Here is a 26,261-nt window from a genome sequence, read left to right on the forward strand (position 1 = left end):
CGGTACTGGATTACAAAATAAGGGTCGTCTGCTCCTTCTTGCACTAATGATAATCTAGTTTTGTACAATTATAGACTGTAATTTAATAAATAAATGTAGTTGGTTGGTTTATGCTCTGTTTTGAGATACAAAATTCTATAATCTTTTTAAATTACCCATGTGATAATATATTGAGCTTGCTCGTGTAGCTGATTAATGTATGACTTTCTTATTTAAATAATAAAATACTATTTTTTTAGGACCAACAAATGAATTTCACCACCCTTTAAATTTGTATTTTTGTTGATTGATTTATTTATTTATTTATTGTACACGACCCTGTGTGTGATGTTGTACACTTTGTGCTCTGTTTCCGGTCTGGCTCTGTAACTTCCCAGCACATTGCTTGTCCCATTAACAAAACATAGTGCCCCCTCTACTGGAGATACAAAGTACTGGTGCCCCCCATGTAAAGCTGGACTGGAGCTGCAATTCAGGTTTGGTGACACACAGTGGAGCCACCTTACTATGAATAACTAACTAGACAAGCTCACTGACAAGACACTGAATGCTGCTGCCTTCTTAAAGAGAACCTCTGAACCTTCAGTGACTTGTACCAAGAAATGCAAATAACCTGAAGCTGTCAGGAGTAAATTCAGTCGTATAATGTGAAGTTTATATCACAGGAACCTGGATTTTAATGGCAAAATGAACATAAAGACCTCTTGAGAAGAAATCCTCCTCACAGATAATGTGTCATCAGTACCCATGTATACCTTACATTATCTTACATTAATATGCATTTATATAGAATGTAAAAAGGCAGGTTGTCCCCTCATTGTTTGGCCAGATTCAGGCTCCAGGTTTGGAAAACGGTGGTGAAAAAGATATTGACATATTGAGATTGATATTAATGAATAAAAGAAAAGACAATACACACAGTTTCCAATTTATAGGGTAGGCTACATCTTGCTAATGTTATTCCAGTATAATACAAAAGAACAATAAATTCTATAGTTGTCTGGTGTGGGTCTGATAAATATCAGCAGAAGTATGCATAATACAACTTATTTCAACAGCAGGACAAACTGCGGCTTCTTCACTATGAGACCTTATCATGTAGAGAGTATACAGTATAACAGTAACACCATTGTGCTTTCCACTTATATTTTGAAAAATAAATTTGCATTGACTGCAGAGAGAAAGTGAAAGCAGGTAATGCAACCAGTCACGTTCAGGTTTAGAAATGTACCTTGGCACATGCTAGGGACCAAAGCCTCCCTAAAACCCAACAAAATGCTTTTAAGGAAAACCCAGAGGGCTTTGATTCTCTTTACAGTATTGCAAGCAGCCCAAAATAAGCTCAATTTGACCTTATCACTGGGCAGACACGGTTTACCCAGGGAAGGGGGGGAGGGATAATTCTTTATTCCAACGGGTCATTTTAGGGAAAAAAAGAGATAAAAAATGGTTGGTATGTCCGGATTGTTCCATATTTGATAAATAATTTCAGAAGGTCTAGAGACTATCAGCAGCACAAGCAGGACCCCGGCCCCTGAGCTTTACTGACACAATGCGTGTGTGTGGGTATTGTGTATGAAAATGTGCGTTTGTATGTATTTACGCCCATTGAACCCATTGTCTTTGAGCCTGTTATCATTATGCAGCAGTTTCCTCTGGCTAGGGTGAGGGAGAGACAGAGAAATAGGAATACACTCAATCATCAGTTGCTCAACAATGCAGAGTCTATAAAGTTGACAAGCTCATCACTCCCGAGGCCAATTCCGCTGGATTTCAACAGAACACTTTTTATGCACTCTTTCATGTCTGGCATTTCCCTCCTCTCTTCACTTCAATACACACACACACACACACAAACAAACTCTCACCCTGCTTATCTACCAAGCTGCTGCCCCAGACACGACAGCACATAAACAAAGAGACGTCATGGGTACACACACAGACACCCATACACACACTCCCACACACACACACACACACACACACACACACACACACACACACACATGCATTCCCATTACTGGCCTGAAGTCATTGGGTTGGAATGTGATCAAAAATAGAGTGAGAGTGAAATGTGTACATGTGGGGCGTGTTTGCTTTTGAGACCAAGAGTGTGACAGAGGGAGGAAGGGGGCATGGAGGAGTAATGATGGGGGGAATACAGAGGCAGAAACAATGAGGACAAGAGGGAAATCTCATAACAGACGGGGACACACCTTTAGACGGTGACACACACTGCCCACACTTACAGACACACACACATGCACTCTGTCTGAGTCATTGCCAGTGATCTCTTATCAAGGTCTAATAGGCTGCACATAGCAAATCCTCAAGTCACACACTAAATACATGCACACACTGTTCTGCAGGTATGTACGTTGTTTAAGTTAAACATTATGCAACACTGGCTGTTTACACATGATAGCTTTTATTGACAAGTCACATATCTGACAAGACCCAGATTTGTTTATTTTGTTATTGAAGAAAGTTCGTTCAGCTTCGTATGAAACAGATGTTTCATGTCAGTGTTGAATATGTTTAAAGTCAATGTTTGTCATCTACTGTATACTTTTACTAATCGCTTACAAGCATGTGTCACATTCAGCACAACAGAGACATTTAATGATTAAAATGAAGTTACCCCCTGAGGAAAACTTTAAGGATGACTTCAGTTATTTTCTACATTTTACATTTTGGTTGTAGAAAGTTGTTGAAAACGTGAAGAAGTCAGAAAACAACACTGTTTTTAGCCAAGCTAGTAACGTGGGATGGCAGTATGACAACAATTAATGGATGTATTGCCATGAAATTGTAAATAGACGTCCATGCCTAAAGGTGTTTTTCTAGCATCATCAATATATCAGAGAGTTTGAAGATTTAATTGAAATGTGCTGAAGGATTGGTGCAACATCTTCCTCATCTATTGAGTTGTGTGAGTGCCACATGCAAACTCACTATTCGCTTGAACAGGCTCACAGGCTCCGCTCCATTTATTCTAGGTCACATTCACTGAATATTTTATGGTACAAGTCTGGTGAGAAGCTAAAATTTAGATGGTTAAATCTGGGATGGACTCCAGATATCTCTGGTTACCACCTGACCTACCACCTTTATAGAGTAGAGTGAAACCAGTAAGGAGACATATGTGATGCTCCAACAAAAACATTAAGGTTTAGCTTGATTAATTATTACAAAAAGTCAAGAAGCTGACAACAGCTCAGTAATTACAAGTAATGTAAATCTAGGGAAAAAAAACAGAAGATAAAAACTTTAGGTCCACCGTAGAATGTAAAAACCATATCTCACCCTTTATTCTGCATCTACTTGTCACTATTCAGTTGACTCTGGAGCAACAGTGGGGCTTCCCTGAGAGGAAACAAAGAAATTTAATGAATTGTTGCTGTGTTAGCAGCTTTCATGTCTTTTTCCACAAAACATCCAAAGGCACAGACCTTTATGAGAAAGCTGAGGGACCTTTCTTTTCCAATTAAAACCTGCTTTCCTGGATTGAAGAAGACAAAGTATAACCTTGATGTTGTTTTTATTTGAAAGTTGGTATAATACTGTCTTCCTGTCCAATCCACTATCTAAAGCAAAAACAGCCTTTCACCCTTATTTTGTCAGGTTGTCAGTGGGGTTTCCCTAATAGAGGAAAGTAAGTAACTTCCAATGAATTGTTTATTCATCGGTTGCCATGTTAGCAGCTGCCTTTATTGTGTGCACAGACTTTAATGAGAAAGCTGAGGGACATTTCCACCTTCATATCTCTTTTCCTGGAAGAAAGAAGACAAAATATAACCTTTGGAATTTTTGGTGATGGATTTTTCTTCTCTGGAAACCAACTCCGTAACACAGTTCAGTGTAAAGTACGTTGAAGTGACCCATCAAACATACTGTCCTGCATTTTACAGAGGAAGACGGCAGAGTCCATGAGAAAAGCAAAGAGAGACTGATGAAACACAATATAGGTCATGTGCAGGCCTAAACATCATGACATCACCAGCTGCATTGGCACACATTTTAATCTGCTGAGCTGCACACTGGATCAGAGTGGTCAAGCTTTAGCTACTCTGAGACCAGTGTGACTGCACAGTACTGCAGCTTTAATCCGCTCCCAGTCTAGCAGGACACCAATCTCTCTGCAGTGATGTCATCAGAATGAGTCAGAGATGTCTGTGAGAGAGAGTGAGGAAGGGGAAAGAGGAGTATTATGTTAGAGACATATACCTGTGACACATCTCAGTGTCACAGAGAAAGTGTAATAAGATCTTGTTTGGATATGTATGTCTAGTCACAAAGTCACAAAACACTGAGAGAAAAAAAAGTTTGTCCCAGAAATAAACCATCAAATTAAGGGTTAAGTTATATTTATAGTGACAATGGATAAAACGAACTCACACAGAATTTCAACCCAATGCAATTCTAGTGTGTTTTAGCTAATTACTTTGGATTATAATCCATAACTTTCCCTATTTTTACTGATTCATTCTCAGTCAGCCTCACAAACTTTATTTCCAGCTGTTTCAGTCAGTGAATAAATAAGTAAATAAATAAACAAATGAGCAACCTCTGCTAAATATACTGTAGAGCACACTTAGTAGCTAAGTAATAAACATGTTAAGTATTTAGCAGCTTAATGGCCACTTACTACTCACAGGAATCAAAACAGAGCTAAAAAAGGACTACATGATAAACTGTACATCATAAAAAACAATCAAATAGACACACATAAATATCACACATTACACTATAATACAGCTATGTGATGTCCAGCGCAGCGTTTGAGTGGGAGAGATGCAACCTGAGGAAAAAGATAATGTGTGTTTGTGTGGCACAGGCTGGTAAGTCCCTGTCAGATATTGTCACTTATTAACCAAAGCCTCCCTGCAGTCTCGCCCGAGGGGAATTCTTTATCAGTGACATCACAGGTAGTGGACAGAGAAAGAGAAGGAGGAGACGCACAGACACTTTCAGGAAGCAAGTGCAAGGACTCCTTAAAAGGAGAACTGTGTTGTTTTTCACTTTGCTTAACCGCCATCAACAACATCATCTCCACTTCCTCAGTTTGTCCTCAGGATGCATAGACCGGTAGATGAGTCCTAATCACATCTCTGTTATTCCAAAGTCACTGACCGTGAGAAGATGTTGCCATGCAGTACCCCACTATTGTGTTTTTACTCTGAGTAGGTGTCAGTTCTTTATCCCACCCCATGTGTTCCTACAAGCTGTCACAAATATTAATCATTTAATTCAACTAATGGCATTTTTCCATTCTCCTTCTGATAGTGTCCTTATAATAAAAAGCTTCAACACATGAGCTTTATATTTTTCAAATTTTTCACGAGGGTTGTTTGAAGACTGATATTTTGAAATAATGGAGATTTATGACAAGTGGTGCATCACAATATGACTGTTTTCGTCTATTAATAGTAAAAAAGCTGTGCAGTATTGTAGCGATGGATACAGTCACATCAATACATGTACACACAGACAGTGATACAGACATACCCAGGAAACAGAAGGGTGTAAATAAGTGATTTTAGACACTATAAATGGAAGAAATGACATGTTATGTTTGGTGTTGTATACGTGTCAGTTTGTGTATATTTCATTTAACCAGACATGCTGACTAAGAGGAGACAAAACCTTTTTTTTTTTAATAGTGAAGACCTGAGGGAGTAGATAAATTACATTCATGCCTGGAATCTGCCTGATAAAACCACAGTTTTCTACTGGGCGCCATGAGCTAGTTTGTGCATTATTCAACAGTACCTTGATCATTTAAGGAATCAGAGGTTACAGTACTCTGCATTCACTACTTGAACTTTTTAGTGACCACTCTGCTTTTCCAAATATCAATATTCCTTTGTTATGTCTACTATTGTTGTGTTTTTTTCAAGGATAAATGCACACGTACAAGTGCGTGCATGCATAATTGTGAGTGGGTGTGTTCCAGAGCATCTGTGTACAGGAGTGATAGTATACACGTTTACAAAACTGCACATCCCCACCTGGGTGCTGCAGACACCGCAAATCTTTACCTCTCACCTCCTCACCACACCAGAGGGAGTCTCCTTGTGAGGTCATGTCTGGAGATCTGCCCACAGCCTGTCTGAAATGGGATGGTAGGGTAACACTGTTTTTGGCTATACTATAAGTTACCTGTCCTGTCCTGACCTGACCTGACCTAAACACGACTCACTAGATTAATTGGTGAATTTTAGTTTTCTAGTTTACGAATAACTCTCCTGTTGCTCATCATTCCTCCCTTTTTTCTTTTGTGATGTTTCTAATCTGATATCAGTGTAAAAGCACGATACAACAGACAAAAAATAAAACAAACAACAATCAAAATGTTGAAAATATGTCTCCAAACACAGACCAAATTGTGTAACCGTACTGAGTTGTTGTTGCTGCTGTTCACATGTTGTTTATATGTGTTTATTATATATAAGTTGCAGAGGGAGTGACTTGTGTAATGATTTCCCATCCATTCCTGACTATATGTGCATATGAGAGTCTTTGCTGGACCTCAGGGGTCAGTATGTCAAATGAAGTACTAAACCTCAAAAGCAGAATTCTCCCAGACAGAGAGACTCACACAAACCTATCAATGGAGCCATTGATACATGAAAGCCAACGATGGATGGAGGGAGTGTGTCAGCAAGCGCAAGCATTTGAATGTTTTAAAGTGAGGGTGTGTCTGAGTGTGTGAAAGGACTAGATTTACGAGAACAAATCAGTGTGAAGTAAGTTTTAGACAACTCTCTCTGAGGTCAGGACCCTTGATTTTTCCATGACCTGCAGACATTAGACACATTTTCCTACTGCTAAATCAGCCTTTGTCTTTCTTTTCCTCGACCCGTGTTTTAACTTGTTCTTCTTTTATTCATTGTTATATGTTTGCTCAAGTTGTTCAAAGGGACAACAGACTTTTAGGTTTTCATGTATTGGTTGTTTCTATGGGAAAAAACAGAGCCTGTTATGTTGTTTGGTCCAGCATCACGAACACGGCTGGGAGAGACATATACAGTTATGAATGTAGATACAGAATTTAAGCTACAGACTTGTTTGGTCATCTTTATGCAACATGTCAGCTCACAACAACAGTCATACAAAACACAGTAGAGTTCAGGAGCTTATCTGTGTTTCTCTCTGACTCTCAACCTGTCCATATTTAAAAAAATAATAATTGTGACTAATAGATTAATTAATTGATAATCAGAAATTCGGGGGCACGCATTTAAAAGCAGAATTATAGGCACTGACACTGACATGCTCAAGTGGTCACTACGTGACGAGTCATACGTGCATCTGTCTCACATTTGCAGTCCATTATGGGATGTGTCAATATTTTGATAACACTTTTCTGGTTGTGTGCATAATATATCATATGTTATACCATACTTCGACACAGCTTGAAAATGTGGGCAATGCCAATGCAGCACCAAGGGGTTGGCTCTGTAGCTCAGTGGTTAGAGCACTGGTCTTGTAAACCAGGGGTCGTGAGTTCAATCCTCACTACAGCCTTAATCTGTGTTTATGTATGTAGATTTCTCACTATCTACAATTTCCTGGCAACTGGAGCTCCTTCTTGATAAGTTGACTCATCAAAGTAGCTTCTTCACTCTGAGGATAGTTGGTTGGTTTTATTTGGCCTGAGCTCATTAGGTGACACAAAGGAATGGAGATGGTGTGAAAAGAGGTAATAGTCACACTTCTGCCAACCCCTTCTACCCCTTAAAGTGGGTCGTTAGTTGTGGCCAACCTGGGAAATGCAAAGCTTCCCTCACACCTCTTAGTAAAATATAGTGTCCTCGGTCCAATGCGGTGAAGATTTGTCTCAGTTGTACATGGGGGAAATAAAACAGCTGCTGCGCAAGAGGTGGCACAGCACAGGAGGAGCAACACCTCACAACCTAAATCAGCCGTGCACCTTCACTTACAGAACAAAGGGAACTATGAGGACAATAATGTTTACATATTGGACAGAAAAGACAAGTGGTTTACCGTCACCTGAAAGACTGACATAGATCTCACTGTTAACACCTTTAGAGGCAACCATGGCTTAGTTGGTAGGTCAATCATCTATCATCCAGGGTTGGTGGTTTGAAGATATTGTAAACCAGGATCAGGCAGAAGTGAAATATTTAGTAATTAGTATTAAAAATGTGGTGGTTTATCACAGTAAAGATGTTAGAACATGTTTACTTTTGCTTCACCTCAACCTATATGACTAAAGCATCAGGTTTACAGTGGTTATGAATGCTTTTTATCCTTCTCGCGCTCTCCTGCCCTGTCTGTCACCTCTCCGTATCAGTCACATCTGTTTCTTTTCACGTTGTATTTGTCTGTGTTAACTCTTCCGAAGTAAAATTTCCAGTCAGCGTGTGGAACCAGCTGTCTATGTTTTGATTTTCACTTGTTGCTGTGTGTACCTGATCTGTGGCTTCCACATTTTCATGTAGCACACGCATACACTACGCCAGCGATCCTAAATTTCTCAATGCCACATAAAAGAAAAAAACAATATGATAAATGTCAGCTGAGACCTTCCTGTCTACGTCTGAACATGTTTTATTATCTCTAAATCAAGAGTACTGAAGCAACTCTCTCTTTACTCTGTGTGCATGTTTATAGTCCATGAAAGAGACAGTAACTTTTTGTTCTCATTTTTCAACAGAGTAAAAAAGCGTTTGAGAAGTTTATTTCCCAGAATTTATTAATTTTCTATTACATTTTTCATATTCTGTATCATAACATAAAGACATAACTGAAAATATAACTAAAAGTGAATATGAGTGTTACACGTATGTGTGCTCACTTCACAACTCTACTGATGGAGAAAAACTGAAGAGCAGACTACCCTTTATCTAAAAGATGAAGACCCGTGAAGGAAGCAGGTGGGGAAGAAGGGGTTAACCCTTAATAGGTCCACATGTGTGCAGCTTGTGTGTGTATGTGTGTGTCGCATATCACACTGTTCCTTCAGGCCTTGAATGAATAGCAAGCGGATATTACTTTCCTGTCCCTATCTTGACTTGTGTGAGGAATGATAATAGAGTCTTGCTCTACATCAAACAGCAGGAACTGTGGCCACCACAACAAACTACATAAACCATAAATGTTACAAGCTAGCAAACAAAGGGAAGCCAAATGTGGAGGCACGAGGAGACACACGTTGAATCAAATGCAAGAAAAGGTGCACAACACACACGACAGCTTGGGCTGGCTAACGGTCAACAAAAGGTCACTGCAAAAGCAGGAGAAAACTTACGAAGATAATCTAATTAGGAAAACGAGAAAACAAAATCACTGCGAAGACAGGTGGCTTTAAATGCTCCTACTATGAATAAAAAAATCCACTACAGAGCAGGGAGCTAACAATGTGTAAAAAAACAGGATCTAGAGAACAAAAGAGCAAAGTGAACACTAACAAACAAAACAGATACTAACGAGAAACTAACATAAGAACCACGGAGGACAAGGAGGAGAAGGGATCTGACAAAGCAGGGATGACACTATAGAAAACTAACAGGGAACACAATAGAGAACAAATACAAGATAGGTGATCAGCAAATGCTAATGTGAGGTGAATCAGACACACTCTCACTCTCAACACAATGAGAGATGCTGCACAGGAACTGTAACAATAAAAGCCACTAGCCATCATTCAATTCAGGGAATTAGGATGTTGCAACAGCAAACCGAAACAGGCTGCATCAAAGTACATATGAATATTAAACTGTATAATGTAAGGCCACAGGAAGAGAAGGTAATTTCAACATATAGCAGTTTCAACACTCCAACAGATTAATGGTACAATCCTCTATGTTTCTTTTTTTTCTATAACCTCCTCCGTCAGTCACTATGATCCCAGCTGCTGAAATATTGAAATATTGTGTATTAATAATTTAAACAAAAGTTAAACCGTACAGACTGTGTGAAGAACACACTGTTAGGCCAGTTAGAGGCTTAAGTTAAAGACACAATTAGGTTTCATGCAAGAAATTACATCTGTTTTTGCAGTTTATTAGTATATAAAGGTCATTTTCAGAAGACAAAACAAATGTGAACCCAGACAAAAGGTTCCTGTTGTCAATGCTTTTGAGGGCTGATTGGGTGGTAAGAGTGGCCCGTTGTTTACATAATATCCAACCTCATGCAGGTTTAAAATGTTAGAAATGATCAAAAGCTTTTGTAATGTAATTTGGATTCAGACCAAACAGCTCAGTGATGGCGGGAAAAAGGGAAATTTTCCAAGAAGTGTTGGATTTGTTGCTCTGAGTGCTGGGTGTGTATGGGTATAGAGCAAGGGATGGATGCATGGATGGACGGATGGATGGTGAAATGTAAGTGCAGCTCAGGGATTAGGTAAGCAGAGTGAAGGATTTCCAGACGAGAGAGTAATCTAGACGTGTTGATATTCATCCTCTTGGGAGAAAAAAAATATGGGGCCAAGGAGATTATCCCGATAGTCATTGCATAATCTCGGTGTGTGTGGATGTGTGTGTGTCTGTTATGGCGAGCAGACGACACAATTAGTCACTCACACAGTCATACACCCGGGCTGTAACCAAACACATACCAGCACATCACATCATCTGCAGAGCTGCATGCACACCAAAACAGTGTTGAAAGCGGTGCTGTGTTACTTTCTCAACTGTGGTCGGATGAGGAACTTGGATTTTCCCATTTTCTCTCCTTCCCTCTCTCCATCTCCCCTTTCATTGACTCCTTGCACTTCTTCCTTTGCACAAAACTTTGTTTTAATGACTTACTTCTACTTCTACAACCATCTGCATCACCCTCGCCTTCTCTTTGTCCTCAGTTTTTCCATCTCTGTCCTCCCTTTTCCATAACCTCAACAACAATACTACAGTGAAATGAACTCAAATTGTCCTACTAGACTTATGATGCCATTTTGGCACCTCTTTGCCAACAATCCCCTTTTCCTCATCATGCTCCTGTCTTTCTTTCACATGCTCATTTACTTCCCAGGGGTTTAGTCGGTGATGTCAGTGTGTTTCTTCCATTGTCTCAGTGCTATAAATTCCCCCCATCTGTTAGGTTGGAGCAGTGTTTTCCATACCCTGCAATGGACCATTAAACACTACTGTCTTGTGGTATATGTGTGTGTGTAATAAGCCGTGACTCTCTGGGAAAAAAAGGACATTTTCCTCATATTCCTACTGAAAATACAAATTTAAAATGAATGTGTGTGTAATATAGAGACTGTGTGTTGGTGTGTGTCCACTGAGGACAGATAATAATTTTGGTAGAAAAAAATGCTTCTGATAAAATGTATTAAAGTGCCTTGAGATGACTTCTGTTTTGATTTGGCGCTATAAAAATAAAACTGCATTAAATAAATTAAATATTATTGATAAAGTGGCTTTGATTGTCTGGTTAAACTGTTGAGTTGCTTGTTAACAACCTGTGTGAGAGGATGTAACCCCATCATAACCAGTGGACATTAAGAAGAAAGCTATAAAAACAAGGTTTCATATATTATAATTTGAGTAGTGGGAAATACAAAATCACTCTAAAATGTTGTCAGATATTGATACTACTAATATCCAGTGCCACCACAATCGGCTGAGGACACATCTTCTAGCATCCTTAACAGAGAATGATTCATTGTATTATTGATTGAACATGTAAATATCTGTAATATGAAGTTAAACTAATATAACTAACTCTAAAATGCAAATTACTGTATTACAAAAAACTAATTACTGGTCAATTAAAGACAACAGAGGGAAAAAAAGCCTGCAAATAGCCACCTGGGCTAACCTGTGTGACAGTATGTGCTACTTTAGGTGTGCTTGTTTGTGTATACTTGTGTGTGTGTGTGTGTGTGTTTGTTGATCCATACACACAGACCATACAGCTGCTCCACTGATCTACATGAGCTCATATGAAGATCAAGATTGCCATAATTATTGGATTTAGGAGATTAGCACACACCTGCATGGCAGGACTTTAGAGAGCTCTCAGAACGGCGTTTGTGTGTGTGCATGTGTTTAGGTGTGTGTTTATGTGTATTATGCCGTAAACCATTTTGAAAGGGGGAGAGATGAAAGAAAATGTGGGCATTTGGGATGCGTCAACTTTCAGCTTCCTGCTGTTCCTATTACTCTCCATCATTTTGTTCTTCGGAAGGACAAACGTTTCGAAGGAAGGTTTTTTGGAGCTGTTTATGGATTCATCAGCAGAAAAACAGAGGGAGAACACAGATTCGACCTTTAAGTGTGGAGACTTGGTGATGACCACCGGAAGTCGTATTGTGTAAATAGGAAACGGTGAGAAAAGCAACAAGCTACCAACAAGCCCAGCTAACTAAAGAGGACTAAACAGTGTGGTCATGATCTGTCCATTTTTGCTTTTACTGTATTTTAAAGATTTCCTGACACTGTCCTAATTCTCCACCTTCACATTCTAATCAGCTGTGTTGTGTTTCCACCAACCCATTTATCTCGGACCTTGCCATGGGGCAGACGCCAACCCAGGGGGCCACTATCTTGTTTCTGGTCTCCGCTGCCATCTTATGCCACACTCTCAGCCTTACCTTTCAGGTCTGCTGGCCTGTGAATGCATCTGTGTCTCCCTGGTAGATCTTCCGATCTGTACAAGCTCAACCTACTGGTTAGGAGGTACTGGTGCCTGGCCCTGATCCCAATGTCTCCACATTGACCTCCTCTTTCCACTTTTGGTGCAATAAAATCTTTGAAATAAGCACCTGTTAGTAAGGCCCTGAGCTTACTAACTGAGGCCATGCACTCATGCACTAGTATTTAAGAATGAATGTTGTTTATTTTTCATTTCCATAAAGAGGAAGCTGTTCACAGTAAAAAAATCGGCGTCAGCAGCTGTTTCTCGGAGGTCTCGACTGAACGCTCGATAGTCCAGGAATGGAACAAGTCTGCCTGCAATTAACTAACTGGACTCCACATTAACTTAAAGACATTAACTGTTATATTGGACTGCCTGCTGCCTACACAGCATGTAATCACCCATATGAGGATGGGTTCCCTGTTGAGTCTGGTTCCTCTCAAGGTTTCTTCCTGTTGCCTTCTCAGGGAGTTTTTCTTTGCCACCGCCGCCCTCGGCTTGCTCATCAGGGACAATCTCATTTCATGATTCATACACATCCACTGTTCATGTACGGTTCTTTGGTTGTGTAAAGCTGCTTTGTGACAATGTCAGTTGTAAAAAGCGCTCTACAAATAAAATTGAATTGAATTGAATTGAACTAACATAAACACTGATTTCAGCTAGACTGTTGGCACATGTTATTTAAACTGAATCTATACAGCATTTACTATAGATCATGTTACATTGTGATTGGAGTACCTCACATGTAGTGTCACAGAGTAATGGATCACAGATGGACAAACTGTAATAAACATTGGCAACATCTTCTATCCTCTACCTGGTTAACACTTTGTGGTACTTAAAGTGGAAGTGCTCCTGAGAGGAGAAAAATACACAAAAAGAAAATACATTTCATTGATTACATTTCTCTACACAGCCATTCATTTGCCCCACTCTATAAAATATTACAGATATAACTTTCCGCTGTATCAAACACAAAAGGCAGCATCCAAAGTCCAAAGGAAACACAGCAATCTTAAATAAAAGGTAAAATTTCAAATAAATTGTGCTGCAACAAACAGAGAGTGTACACATTACAGTATTCACAGAAACACACACAAACAATAACACACCCTACTGCAGGATTCCCATTTTTAAGGTGTATATAGTTTCTGGCAAGTACAAACACATGGAGCAGCACGCACTGTGAAGTATTAATATCAAAGAATGAAGGGAGGGGGGGCAGGAAGTTCCCTAATCTAATAGTGTTTGTGGAGAAAAAGTAGAAACCCAATGTTACCTTATCAGATGCTCTAGAATAGGGTCAGGTTGTCACTCTGTGTGTGTGTGTGTGTGTGTGTGTGTGTGTGTGTGAGTGTTGCCTGGTTAGACTTTAATGGAAGGTGCATTCCACAAATAGTTTTACCTCCCAGTCATTTTCACCTTGAATCTCGTTCAGTCTTGTTCTTTCTCTTTCCTCCCTCCATCCCTCCATCTCCCCCACGCATCATTAACCTGTTTTTAATATGCCCTTTGCGTCTATGAATTATAATACCTTATTTCTGAATAGTGTAGTGCATAATTCTCCAAGCTTCTCCAAGTTAATTTCATTTTTTTCTGCCAATATAGTTTATAAAACTATTTCAAATATCTCATATACACAGTGTAGTGTGTTACTAAAAGGCTGTTTGGCTGTTTTTCTTAAATTGTATATGTATGTATATTTAGGATTATTTAACAGCATGGCTAGGATGATGCTGTGTCTGCACAGAAAGCATGACATGCATGTCCAGCACATCTACCAACACAAGAAAATACATTCTTATTTTAATCAGTCCATTTGTCTGCAGCCCAATATTCCTCCTATTTTCCTTCGTTTAGGTGCATAATCACAGTAATTGTGTTTGGGCTTGAGACCTTCCAAAACCTTCCGCTCTGCTGCTGTTATTTATATCTTTTATTAACCTTGTTTGTTGGGTAAATTTATTTCATTTTGATTTGATTTCAAATCAGTCATACCTGAAGTTTCTATTATGCATCTCAGGTCCAGAGCTGATGGTGACATTAGCAGCACAGAATAAATATTTGGGGAGCTCGGTTACTGCAGGGGTTCAGCGAGGTCAGGAGTTGTCCTGTACAATTCACATCCAACACCAGGAAAGTACTTGCCATAGCTCAAAAACCGTTTACTTTACTTGAAAGCAAACAAATCAGCCTTTCTGGTGCTTAAAGTGTTTTGTATAGACAACCTACTTGAGAAGCTGTTCACTGTTCATCTATTTTCCCAGTCTGAACCACAATCAAAATGAAACTGACCAGGGTCATAACCACACTTCCACACAAACCTAATATACCCAAAGTCTGTGTGTCAATGGATGATTTTGTCCTGAAAGGTTAATATTCATCCACTAATGACGCATTTCCGTTTCCACACATATCCTACAGACTTTTCGTAGTAGCTCTGTAAAAACCACAACTGTGCAAATTTACACAGAAAAACCACCAAAACTTCCCCACACAGCACATGAGGGCACGGGTGTGTTCATCATTCACACCAACTTGTGCTTTTTCTGTGGCACTTATGACGCTTTGCTCCAAAATTAACAACTTGAGTCCAAATTTATGTTGTCTGTTTGCCCTCATGTTGGGAAAATAACGTTGACTGGAAAGAGCTGTGGTTGTGCCTGACTGAAAGTCGTTCATCTTGAAAAAGGTTAACTGATGGAGTCATGGGAAACACAGGTGCACGAAAGGTTTGAGTTATTTCAGATCGCTGAGCCTGCAGCCTTTTCTTTTCGAATCAGTCTCTCTAACCACAACCCTGTCACCTTAACTTAACCCTTCAAACTTACTTTGAAAATGATAAGAACACCAGCTTTTCCAAATATGTGGGTTCAATTTCTTTAATGCATTTAGACTCTGTACTCATTTATTTTTCTTTTAAACATTTATTTTTTATTGAGACCTCGCTTCTCTTTTACAGCAAAGCTCTGAGCATGTACACATTCACACCTGGAAGCTGCCCAGTACAACCACAATCTGACCTGCTTAACCTAAACATGAACACGAGCACGAAAAGTAAAATGTGCCTTTGACAAATGGGTTGTGATTGCATGTATTTTTTTAAACTAATAACTCGAATAAGGATGCACCAGTACAATGTTTTCAGAAAAAATATGAGGAAAGACTTTAACCAGAGCAGGAAATTCTAACTTTTCAATTGAAGGGAGCACAGAGGTGGAGAGGATGGGTATAAGTCGTGCTTCTCTGATTAAATTATTTTTAAAATTTATTTTTACTACGGAAAATGCTACCAAGGTTTAGCGGTAGCACATTGTTCCGCACCACAGATGGTGTCAATCATTACTCCTTTATTTTTCCTTTTTTCTTCTTTATATTTTCAATAGTTCACTTCAAAGATTAAGGAAAAAGATAGGGACCGTCATTCACACTTGGCTCATTCAAACATCTTAAAAGCTCTTGTCAGCAACACAGTGAACATGTTATGAAACTGCATGAAGAGGATTGTTTGATGTATGACACCAAGACCTTAGCAGACCTATGGAAAACACTTGGCCTGGTTGCAAAAGGATTACAGGGAGAGGAACAACGGGAGGATTGAGTCTGGCTGAAAGCAGAGGAGGACTAGAGAGAAAAAAGGGAACGATTATGGGGGGTGCGGTGCAAGTGTTCCAGCCCCAAAGGGCTACCGTCATGAAGCTTCAGAAGTCTTGGAGAAAGAAGTAATAGAAGATTTTTTTTTCCTTTGAAAGGTAGAGGAAGGCGACCATCCACTGGCGATACAAAGTACAAGGGGAAATTCCCACTAATTGAACAAACCACCCGTCAGATCAAAGTGTGTGTAAGTGTGAGCATGTGCATGTGTACGGGAAGGAGGTGCTACACCTGTTATTGGAGCCACAAGCGACTGAAGAGGTGAGGAGATGAGGAGAAGAGGAATGTAAGGCTGTGGAGAGATGCAAATACTAGAAACCGTTTGGAAAAATGTTATTTGCAGCGTAATTGTTGTTCATTAATTGTATTACTGAACACAGAATTACACACAGTAATAGTAATTCATTGCTTGTTTCAGTGGGTGCATTCTAATGGCCTTAACTGAATCTATGTTTCCCTAACTTGCATCATCAACTTGAGTCTTACTCCCTTCAATTATAGATGCCTTGATGAATACATAAAAAGATGCGAGAAATGAGGAATGGAACCAATGAGTTGAAATGTTGTAGATTACATTTATTCCCATGTTCAATAATGTTATTCAGAGTAACATTTTGAAATAATCACAAGCCAAAGTATCACTGAAGACATAACAGACATGTTACTTGATTTAAAAAACTGTTGCAGGTTTACATTGCAGTACATGCATATGCACAGTGTTGTCTGAAGACCTCCGTCTTGGAAAAAAGAAACTCAATGTAAGGGGGTATAGCTCAGTGGTGGAGCATTTGACTGCAGATCAAGAGGTCCCCAGTTCAAATCTGGGTGCCCCCTACATTGACAGTGTGGATTAGATTTACCCTTAATTAAACAAACATGCACATTCAATGTAGAAGTTGATCTCACTAGTGCTGATCAATGTGTGTGGCTTTTTTAAAGGTAGAATATGATATGGTAGGGCAAAAGCAACATCAGCATTTAAACCTTTAGAGGCTGTGCCAAACTAACCATGTATTGTATGTACATGTATATGCACATCACTTGAATGTTAAATGAAGAATTAAAAAAAAAAAAACTCCACTTCAGGGGGTATAGCTCAGTGGTAGAGCATTTGACTGCAGATCTAGAGGTCCCCCGTTCAACTCTGGGTGTTCTCTACCTACACTGGTGTTCTATTTTCTTATGTGTTCTGTGGAAATGCAAGAACGTATGCGTATTTAAGCAAACAGCTCCATCCACCATTCAACAGTAACCGTCGAATGGTATCTGTTGAATGGTGGATTGAATTACTGTACAACGTCCATGTCTTTAGTCCTGGATAACTTTAGATGTGAAAAAACAATGATTAAAGTTTCATGCTGTTAGTTAAGAAGCCAATTCCATAGGGGGGTATAGCTCAGTGGTAGAGCATTTGACTGCAGATCAAGAGGTCCCCAGTTCAACTCTGGGTGCCCCCTGCCTACACTGGTGTTGTATTTTCTTTTGTGTTCTGTGAAAATGCAAGAACTTTATGCGTATTTGAACAAACAGCTCCATCCACCATTCAACAGATACTGATTGAGGAGATAAAAACTTTCATTTTCAAAGAGGTTCATGCAGATATGAATTCTTACAACTACAGAAAAAATAAAAGGACAGTCTTGTACAAGGTCAATGTCTTTAGGCCTGGATAACTTCAGAGATTAAAAAAGTAGTTGATTAAAGCATCCTTCTGATAGTTAGAAAGTGTACTGTATAGGGGGTATAGCTCAGTGGTAGAGCCTTTGACTGCAGCTCAAGAGGTCCTCAGTTGAAATCTGGGTGCCCCCTACTTACACTCAGTAAGACAATGTATATCAAATAAAGATATTGACTCACTAGAGCAGATACATGCAGTTTGTACACCAACCCAGGCCTATAAAACTAAGCAACATCGATTTTCATTAATAATGTGCAGTATGAAGATAGAAAGAAGATTTGTCAGATAAATTAGACAAGTGCATTTTTATCATAATCAGCATTACCCAAGTTAGCATTACTTCTTACAACTTTTATACCTGGTGTGTGTGTTTGGTGCGTTCAGGGGCTCTACGTAATCTGTTGTTTCTCAAGATCAATAGACAAAGTGCTAAAACTTAAGTATGAAGTATAACTGAAAATATCACAGACAAGTTAATTGATTTAAAAAAAATGTACATTGCAGTACATGCATATGTGCATCACTTGAGTATTGTATGTAGACCTTCGTCTTAGCAAACACTCAAGTCACATGAGGGGGTATAGCTCAGTGGTAGAGCATTTGACTGCAGATCAAGAGGTCCCCAGTTCAAATCTGGGTGCCCCCTACATTGACAGTGTGGATTAGGTTCACACATACTTAAACAAACTCATCCATGCAGTTTATCTCACTAGTGCTGATCAATGTGTTTCTTTAAAAAAGGTAGGATACGATATGGTAGGGCAAAAGCAATGCATTAGCATTGGAAGCTTTAGGGGCTGTGCCAAATTATGTGTTCTGTGGAAATGAAAAATTGTTTGCATATTTAAACAAACAGCTCCATTCACCATTCAACAGATACTGATTGCGATATGAGTTCTTACAGCTTCAAAAGCGCAATATTATATAACGTTCATGTCTTTAGTCCAGGATAACTTTAGAGGTGAAAGAAAAGTTGATTAAAGAATCCTTCAGCTAGTGAAGAACAATATTACAAAGGGGGTATAGCTCAGTGGTAGAGCATTTGACTGCAGATCAAGAGGTCCCCAGTTGAACTGTGGGTGCCCCCTACATTGACAGTGTGGAAGAGATTTATCCACAGGTAAACAATCTTGTCCGTCCAACACTTAAATGTGAGTGGAATCCAAATCTGAACAAAGTGCAAATATTGTACATCCTCCATGTCTTTAGGCCTGGATAACTTTAGAGATTAAAAAAAAGTAGTTGATTAAAGACTCCTTCTGTTAGTTAAGGAGTTTACTGTATTGGGGGTATAGCTCAGTGGTAGAGCATTTGACTGCAGATCAAGAGGGCCCCAGCTCAAATCTGGGTGCCCCCTACATTAAACAACATTGATTTTCATTAATAATGTGCAGTATGACGATGGAAAGAAGTAAGTTTTATCATAATCAACATTACCCAAGTTAGCATTACTTCTTACAACCTTTATACCTGGTGTTTGGTGCGTTCAGGGGCTGTATGTAATCTGTGTTTCTAACCAACTCATCCACCCAACACTCCAATGTAGAAGTTGATTGATCAATTGTATGTTTTTTTTTTTAAACAGGTAGCATATGGTAGGGCAAAAGGGATGTCTCAGCATTTAAACCTTTGGGGGGCTGTGCCAAACTAACCACGCATTGTAGGTTCATGTATAAACTCATCGCTTGAGTGTTGAATGAAGAGTTCACCCTTAGCAAGGATCCACTCAACATGAGGGGGTATAGCTCAGTGGTAGAGCATTTGACTGCAGATCAAGAGGTCCCCAGTTCAAATCTGGGTGCCCCCTACATTTACAGTATCTATAAGATTTACCCGTAGTTTAACAAGCACATTCATCCAGTGGTGATTGTTAAAGTTGATCTCATTTGTTTTTTCAAAAAAAGGTAGGATACGATATGGTCGGGAAAAAGCAACGCATCAGCATTGGAAGCTTTAGGGACTGTGCAAAATTATGTCTTCTGTGGAAATGAAAGATTTTACGAGTATTTAAACAAACAGCTCCATCCACCATTCAACAGATATTGATTGAGATATGAATTCTTACAGCTTCAAAAGCACAATATTGTATAACCTCCATGTCTTTAGTCCTGGATAACTTTAGAGGTGAAAGAAAAGTTGATTAAAGAATCATTCAGTTAGTAAAGAAGTACACTGTATAGGGGGTATAGCTCAGTGGTAGAGCATTTGACTGCAGATCAAGAGGTCCCCAGTTCAACTCTGGGTGCCCCCTACATTGACAGTGTGGATTAGATTTACCCACAGGTAAACAATCTCATATGTCCAACACTTTAATGTAAGTGGAATCCAACTCTGAACAATGTGTTTCTTTCTTTTTTTAAAAAGGTTGGATACAGTATGGTAGGGCAAAAGCAACGCATCAACATTCAAATCTTTAGGGGCTGTGCCAAATTAAACATGTAATGTGGGTACATGTATATGCATGTCACTTGAGTGTTGGATGAAGCCTTCCCTGTTAGCAAAAACTGGCTCAACATAAAGAGGTATAGTTTATTGGTAGATCAAGAGGTCCCCAGTTCAAATCTGGGTGTTCCCTACTTACACTCATTTAGTCTTTTTGTATCAAATAAATATGTTGACTCAAGAGAGCAGATACATGTAGTTGGTACACCAACACAGCTTTCATTGTGCAGTTATAAGAAGTTTGTTTATGGACACACAGACCTATAAAACTAATCAACATTGATTCTCATTAATAATGTGCAGTATATAATAAGACGAGTAAAGTTTATCATAATCAGCATTAACTATGTTAGCATTACTGCTTACAACCTTTATATCTGGTGTGTGTATTTGATGTGTTTAGGGGCTGTAGTTCATCTGTGTTTTGCAATAATCACAATAAAAACATGTTCAACATAAGGGGGTATAGCTCAGTGGTAGAGCATTTGACTGCAGATCAAGAGGTCCCCAGTTCAACTCTGGGTGCCCCCTACCTACACTGTTGTTGTATTTTCTAATGTGTTCTGTGGAAATGCAAGAACTTTCTTTAGCCCTGGATAACTTGTGAGATAAAAAAAGTAGTTGATTAAAGAATCCTTCTGTTAGTCAAAAAGTTTACTGTATATTGACAGTGTGGATTAGGTTTACCCATAGTTAAATAAATGTATCCGTCCAATGGTGATTGTTGAAGTTGATCTCACTAGCACTGATCAATGTGTTTGTTTTTTTAAAAAGGTAGGATATGATATGGTAGGGCAAAAGCAACACATCAGCATTGGAACAGCTCCATTCAACATTCAACAGATACTGATAGAGATATGAATTCTTACAGCTTCAAAAGTGCAAATATTGTACATCCTCCATGTCTTTAGGCCTGGATAACTTTAGAGATTTAAAAAAAAGTAGTTGATTAAAGACTCCTTCTGTAAGTTAAGTTTACTGTATCGGGGGTATAGCTCAGTGGTAGAGCATTTGACTGCAGATCAAGAGGTCCCCAGCTCAAATCTGGGTGCCCCCTACATTAAACAACATTGATTTTCATTAATAATGTGCAGTATGACGATGGAAAGAAGTAAGTTTTATCATAATCAACATTACCCAAGTTAGCATTACTTCTTACAACCTTTATACCTGGTGTTTGGTGCGTTCAGGGGGTGTATGTAATCTATGTTTCTAACCAACTCATCCATCCAACACTTCAATGTAGAAGTTGATTGATCAATTGTATGTTTTTTTTTTTTAAACAGGTAGCATATGGTAGGGCAAAAGGGATGTCTCAGCATTTAAACCTTTGGGGGGCTGTGCCAAACTAACCACACTTTGTAGGTTCATGTATATACTCGTCACTTGAGTGTTGAATGAAGAGTTCACCCTTAGCAAAGATCCCTTCAACATGAGGGGGTATAGCTCAGTGGTAGAGCATTTGACTGCAGATCAAGAGGTCCCCAGTTCAACTCTGGGTGCCCCCTACATTGACAGTGTGGATTAGGTTTATGCATAGGTAAACAAAATTATCTGTTGAATGTGAAAGTTCATCTCACTAGCTCTGATCAATGTATTTTTTTTTTTTTTTTAAACAGGTAGCATATGGTAGGGCAAAAGGGATGTCTCAGCATTTAAACCTTTGGGGGGCTGTGCCAAACTAACCACGCATTGTAGGCTCATGTACTGTATATATTCGACACTTGAGTGTTGAATGAAGAGTTCACCCTTAGCAAAGATCCACTCAACATGAGGGGGTATAGCTCAGTGGTAGAGCATTTGACTGCAGATCAAGAGGTCCCCAGTTCAAATCTGGGTGCCCCCTACATTGACACTGTGGATAAGATTTACCCACAGGTAAACAATTTCATCCATCCAACACTTAAATGTAAGTGGAATCCAACTGTGAGCAATGTGTTTCTTTCTTTTTTTTAAAAAGGTTGGATACAGTATGGTAGGGCAAAAGCAATGCAGCAACATTCAAATCTTTAGGGGCTGTGCCAAATTAAATATGTAATGTGGGTACATGTATATGCATGTCACTTGAGTGTTGGATGAAGCCTTCCCTGTTAGCAAAAACTGGATAAGTTGAGGTGAAAGAAAAGTTGATTAAAGAATCATTCAGTTAGTAAAGAAGTACACTGTATAGGGGGTATAGCTCAGTGGTAGAGCATTTGACTGCAGATCAAGAGGTCCCCAGTTCAACTCTGGGTGCCCCCTACATTGATAGTGTGGATTAGATTTACCAATAGGTAAACAAACTCATCTGTCCAACACTTAAATGTAAGTGGAATCCAACTCTGAACAATGTGTTTCTTTCTTTTTTTAAAAAGGTTGGATACAGTATGGTAGGGCAAAAGCAACGCATCAACATTCAAATCTTTAGGGGCTGTGCCAAATTAAACATGTAATGTGGGTACATGTATATGCATGTCACTTGAGTGTTGGATGAAGCCTTCCCTGTTAGCAAAAACTGGCTCAACATAAAGAGGTATAGTTTAGTGGTAGATCAAGAGGTCCCCAGTTCAAATCTGGGTGTTCCCTACCTACACTCATTTAGTCTTTTTGTATCAAATAAATATATTGACTCGAGAGCAGATCAGGTAGTTGGTACACCAACACAGCTTTCATTGTGCAGTTATAAGAAGTTTGTTTATGGACACACAGACCTATAAAACTAATCAACATTGATTCTCATTAATAATGTACAGTATATAATAAGACGAGTAAAGTTTATCATAATCAGCATTAACTATGTTAGCATTACTGCTTACAACCTTTATATCTGGTGTGTGTATTTGATGTGTTCAGGGGCTGTAGTTCATCTGTGTTTTGCAATAATCACAATAAAAACATGTTCAACATAAGGGGGTATAGCTCAGTGGTAGAGCATTTGACTGCAGGTCAAGAGGTCCCCAGTTCAACTCTGGGTGCCCCCTACATTGACAGTGTGGATTAGGTTTACACATAGTTTAAAAAAAACTTGTCCATTGAATGTGGAAGTTCATCTCACTAGCTCTGATCAATGTCTGTTTTTTTTAAACAGGTAGGGTATGATAGGGCAAAAGCGATTCCTCAGCATTTGAACCTTTAGGGGTTGTGCCAAACTAACCATGTAGTGTTGGTACATGTATATGCACGTCGCTTGAGTGTTGGATGAAGCTCTCCCTTTTAGCAAAACCTGGATAACTTGAGAGGTGAAAGAAAAGTTGATTAAAGAATCCATCAGTTAGTTAAGAAGGAGGCTGTATAGGGGGTATAGCTCAGTGGTAGAGCATTTGACTGCAGATCAAGAGGTCCCCAGTTCAACTCTGGGTGCCCCCTACATTGACAGTGTGGATTAGGTTTATGCATAGTTAAACAAAGTTATCTGTTGAATGTGAAAGTTCATCTCACTAGCTCTGATCAATGTATTTTTTTTTTTTTTAAACAGGTAGGGTATGGTAGGGCAAAAGCGATGCCTCAGCATTTGAACCTTTAGGGGTTGTGCCAAACTAACCATGTAGTTTAGGTACATATACAGTATATGTATATGCTCATCACTTGAGTGTTAAATGAAGATTTTATTTTTTAAAGTTTAAAATTTGGTTCCACATGAGGGGGTATAGCTCAGTGGTAGAGCATTTGACTGCAGATCAAGAGGTCCCCAGTTCAACTCTGGGTGCCCCCTACATTGACAGTGTGGATTAGGTTTATGCATAGTTAAAAAAAACTTGTCCATTGAATGTGGAAGTTCATCTCACTAGCTCTGATCAATTTTTTTTTTTTTTAAACAGGTAGGGTATGGTAGGGCAAAAGCGATGCCTCAGCATTTGAACCTTTAGGGGTTGTGCCAAACTAACCATGTAGTTTAGGTACATGTATATGCACGTCGCTTGAGTGTTGGATGAAGCTCTCCCTGTAAGCAAAACCTGGATAACTTGAGAGGTGAAAGAAAAGTTGATTAAAGAATCCATCAGTTAGTTAAGAAGGAGGCTGTATAGGGGGTATAGCTCAGTGGTAGAGCATTTGACTGCAGATCAAGAGGTCCCCAGTTCAACTCTGGGTGCCCCCTACATTGACAGTGTGGATTAGGTTTATGCATAGTTAAACAAAGTTATCTGTTGAATGTGAAAGTTCATCTCACTAGCTCTGATCAATGTTATTTTTTTTTTTAAACAGGTAGGGTATGGTAGGGCAAAAGCGATGCCTCAGCATTTGAACCTTTAGGGGTTGTGCCAAACTAACCATGTAGTTTAGGTACATATACAGTATATGTATATGCTCATCACTTGAGTGTTAAATGAAGATTTTATTTTTTAAAGTTTAAAATTTGGTTTGACATGAGGGGGTATAGCTCAGTGGTAGAGCATTTGACTGCAGATCAAGAGGTCCCCAGTTCAACTCTGGGTGCCCCCTACCTACACTGTTGTTGTATTTTCTAATGTGTTCTGTGGAAATGCAAGAACTTTATTTGACATTGACAACGTTAATGTCTTTAGCCCTGGATAACTTGTGAGATAAAAAAAAGTAGTTGATTAAAGAATCCTTCTGTTAGTCAAAAAGTTTACTGTATATTGACAGTGTGGATTAGGTTTACCCATAGTTAAATAAATGTATCCGTCCAATGGTGATTGTTGAAGTTGATCTCACTAGCACTGATCAATGTGTTTGTTTTTTTAAAAAGGTAGGATATGATATGGTAGGGCAAAAGCAACACATCAGCATTGGAACAGCTCCATTCAACATTCAACAGATACTGATAGAGATATGAATTCTTACAGCTTCAAAAGTGCAATATTGTACATCCTCCATGTCTTTAGGCCTGGATAACTTTAGAGATTAAAAAAAAAGTATTTGATTAAAGACTCCTTCTGTTAGTTAAGGAGTTTGCTCTATCGGGGGTATTGCTCAGTGGTAGAGCATTTGACTGCAGATCAAGAGGTCCCCAGTTCAAATCTGGGTGCTCCCTACATTAAACAACATTGATTTTCATTAATAATGTGCATTTTGACAATGGAACGAATTGAGTTTTATCATAATCAACATTACCCAAGTTAGCATTACTTCTTACAACCTTTATACCTGGTGTTTGGTGCGTTCAGGGGCTGTATGTAATCTGTGTTTCTAACCAACTCATCCATCCAACACTTCAATGTAGAAGTTGATTGATCAATTGTATGTTGTTTTCTTTTTAAACAGATAGCATATGGTAGGGCAAAAGGGATGTCTCAGCATTTAAACCTTTGGGGGGCTGTGCCAAACTAACCATGCATTGTAGGTTCATGTATATACTCATCACTTGAGTGTTGAATGAAGAGTTCACCCTTAGCAAAGATCCATTCAACATGAGGGGGTATAGCTCAGTGGTAGAGCATTTGACTGCAGATCAAGAGGTCCCCAGTTCAAATCTGGGTGCCCCCTACATTTACAGTATGGATTAGATTTACCCATAGTTTAACAAACACATCCACCAAGTGGTGATTGTTAAAGTTGATCTCATTTGTTTTTTCAAAAAAAGGTAGGATACGATATGGTCCAGAAAAAGCAACGCATCCGCATTGGAAGCTTTAGGGACTGTGCAAAATTATGTGTTCTGTGAAAATGAAAGATTTTAATGAGTATTTAAACAAACAGCTCCATCCACCATTCAACAGATATTGATTGAGATATGAATTCTTACAGCTTCAAAAGCACAATATTGTATAACCTCCATGTCTTTAGTCCTGGATAACTTGAGAGGTGAAAGAAAAGTTGATTAAAGAATCATTCAGTTAGTAAAGAAGTACACTGTATAGGGGGTATAGCTCAGTGGTAGAGCATTTGACTGCAGATCAAGAGGTCCCCAGTTCAAATCTGGGTGCTCCCT

At 39.1% G+C, this 26,261-nt stretch overlaps 22 non-coding genes across 22 annotated transcripts; all 22 read left to right on the forward strand.

Moving 5' to 3' along the window:
• Positions 1-7,457: 7,457 nt before the first annotated feature.
• Positions 7,458-7,530, forward strand: trnat-ugu. Its single transcript has one exon. It is a non-coding gene; the product is annotated as a tRNA-Thr (tRNA).
• A 9,504-nt stretch (positions 7,531-17,034) lies between these two features.
• On the forward strand, positions 17,035-17,106 carry trnac-gca. The gene has a single exon. It is a non-coding gene; the product is annotated as a tRNA-Cys (tRNA).
• A 251-nt stretch (positions 17,107-17,357) lies between these two features.
• Positions 17,358-17,429, forward strand: trnac-gca. The gene has a single exon. It is a non-coding gene; the product is annotated as a tRNA-Cys (tRNA).
• Positions 17,430-17,657: 228 nt separating this feature from the next.
• On the forward strand, positions 17,658-17,729 carry trnac-gca. The gene has a single exon. It is a non-coding gene; the product is annotated as a tRNA-Cys (tRNA).
• A 280-nt stretch (positions 17,730-18,009) lies between these two features.
• On the forward strand, positions 18,010-18,081 carry trnac-gca. Its single transcript has one exon. It is a non-coding gene; the product is annotated as a tRNA-Cys (tRNA).
• A 443-nt stretch (positions 18,082-18,524) lies between these two features.
• On the forward strand, positions 18,525-18,596 carry trnac-gca. Its single transcript has one exon. It is a non-coding gene; the product is annotated as a tRNA-Cys (tRNA).
• A 639-nt stretch (positions 18,597-19,235) lies between these two features.
• trnac-gca lies at positions 19,236-19,307 on the forward strand. The gene has a single exon. It is a non-coding gene; the product is annotated as a tRNA-Cys (tRNA).
• A 378-nt stretch (positions 19,308-19,685) lies between these two features.
• On the forward strand, positions 19,686-19,757 carry trnac-gca. The gene has a single exon. It is a non-coding gene; the product is annotated as a tRNA-Cys (tRNA).
• A 372-nt stretch (positions 19,758-20,129) lies between these two features.
• trnac-gca lies at positions 20,130-20,201 on the forward strand. Its single transcript has one exon. It is a non-coding gene; the product is annotated as a tRNA-Cys (tRNA).
• Positions 20,202-20,851: 650 nt separating this feature from the next.
• Positions 20,852-20,923, forward strand: trnac-gca. The gene has a single exon. It is a non-coding gene; the product is annotated as a tRNA-Cys (tRNA).
• Positions 20,924-21,377: 454 nt separating this feature from the next.
• Positions 21,378-21,449, forward strand: trnac-gca. The gene has a single exon. It is a non-coding gene; the product is annotated as a tRNA-Cys (tRNA).
• Positions 21,450-21,828: 379 nt separating this feature from the next.
• trnac-gca lies at positions 21,829-21,900 on the forward strand. The gene has a single exon. It is a non-coding gene; the product is annotated as a tRNA-Cys (tRNA).
• Positions 21,901-22,166: 266 nt separating this feature from the next.
• Positions 22,167-22,238, forward strand: trnac-gca. The gene has a single exon. It is a non-coding gene; the product is annotated as a tRNA-Cys (tRNA).
• Positions 22,239-22,561: 323 nt separating this feature from the next.
• On the forward strand, positions 22,562-22,633 carry trnac-gca. Its single transcript has one exon. It is a non-coding gene; the product is annotated as a tRNA-Cys (tRNA).
• A 647-nt stretch (positions 22,634-23,280) lies between these two features.
• Positions 23,281-23,352, forward strand: trnac-gca. The gene has a single exon. It is a non-coding gene; the product is annotated as a tRNA-Cys (tRNA).
• Positions 23,353-23,665: 313 nt separating this feature from the next.
• On the forward strand, positions 23,666-23,737 carry trnac-gca. Its single transcript has one exon. It is a non-coding gene; the product is annotated as a tRNA-Cys (tRNA).
• Positions 23,738-24,011: 274 nt separating this feature from the next.
• On the forward strand, positions 24,012-24,083 carry trnac-gca. The gene has a single exon. It is a non-coding gene; the product is annotated as a tRNA-Cys (tRNA).
• Positions 24,084-24,395: 312 nt separating this feature from the next.
• Positions 24,396-24,467, forward strand: trnac-gca. Its single transcript has one exon. It is a non-coding gene; the product is annotated as a tRNA-Cys (tRNA).
• Positions 24,468-24,739: 272 nt separating this feature from the next.
• On the forward strand, positions 24,740-24,811 carry trnac-gca. The gene has a single exon. It is a non-coding gene; the product is annotated as a tRNA-Cys (tRNA).
• A 481-nt stretch (positions 24,812-25,292) lies between these two features.
• Positions 25,293-25,364, forward strand: trnac-gca. Its single transcript has one exon. It is a non-coding gene; the product is annotated as a tRNA-Cys (tRNA).
• Positions 25,365-25,744: 380 nt separating this feature from the next.
• On the forward strand, positions 25,745-25,816 carry trnac-gca. The gene has a single exon. It is a non-coding gene; the product is annotated as a tRNA-Cys (tRNA).
• Positions 25,817-26,189: 373 nt separating this feature from the next.
• On the forward strand, positions 26,190-26,261 carry trnac-gca. The gene has a single exon. It is a non-coding gene; the product is annotated as a tRNA-Cys (tRNA).

Source organism: Anabas testudineus, chromosome 1, assembly GCF_900324465.2.
Source record: "Anabas testudineus chromosome 1, fAnaTes1.2, whole genome shotgun sequence".
Classification (NCBI taxonomy): domain Eukaryota; kingdom Metazoa; phylum Chordata; class Actinopteri; order Anabantiformes; family Anabantidae; genus Anabas; species Anabas testudineus.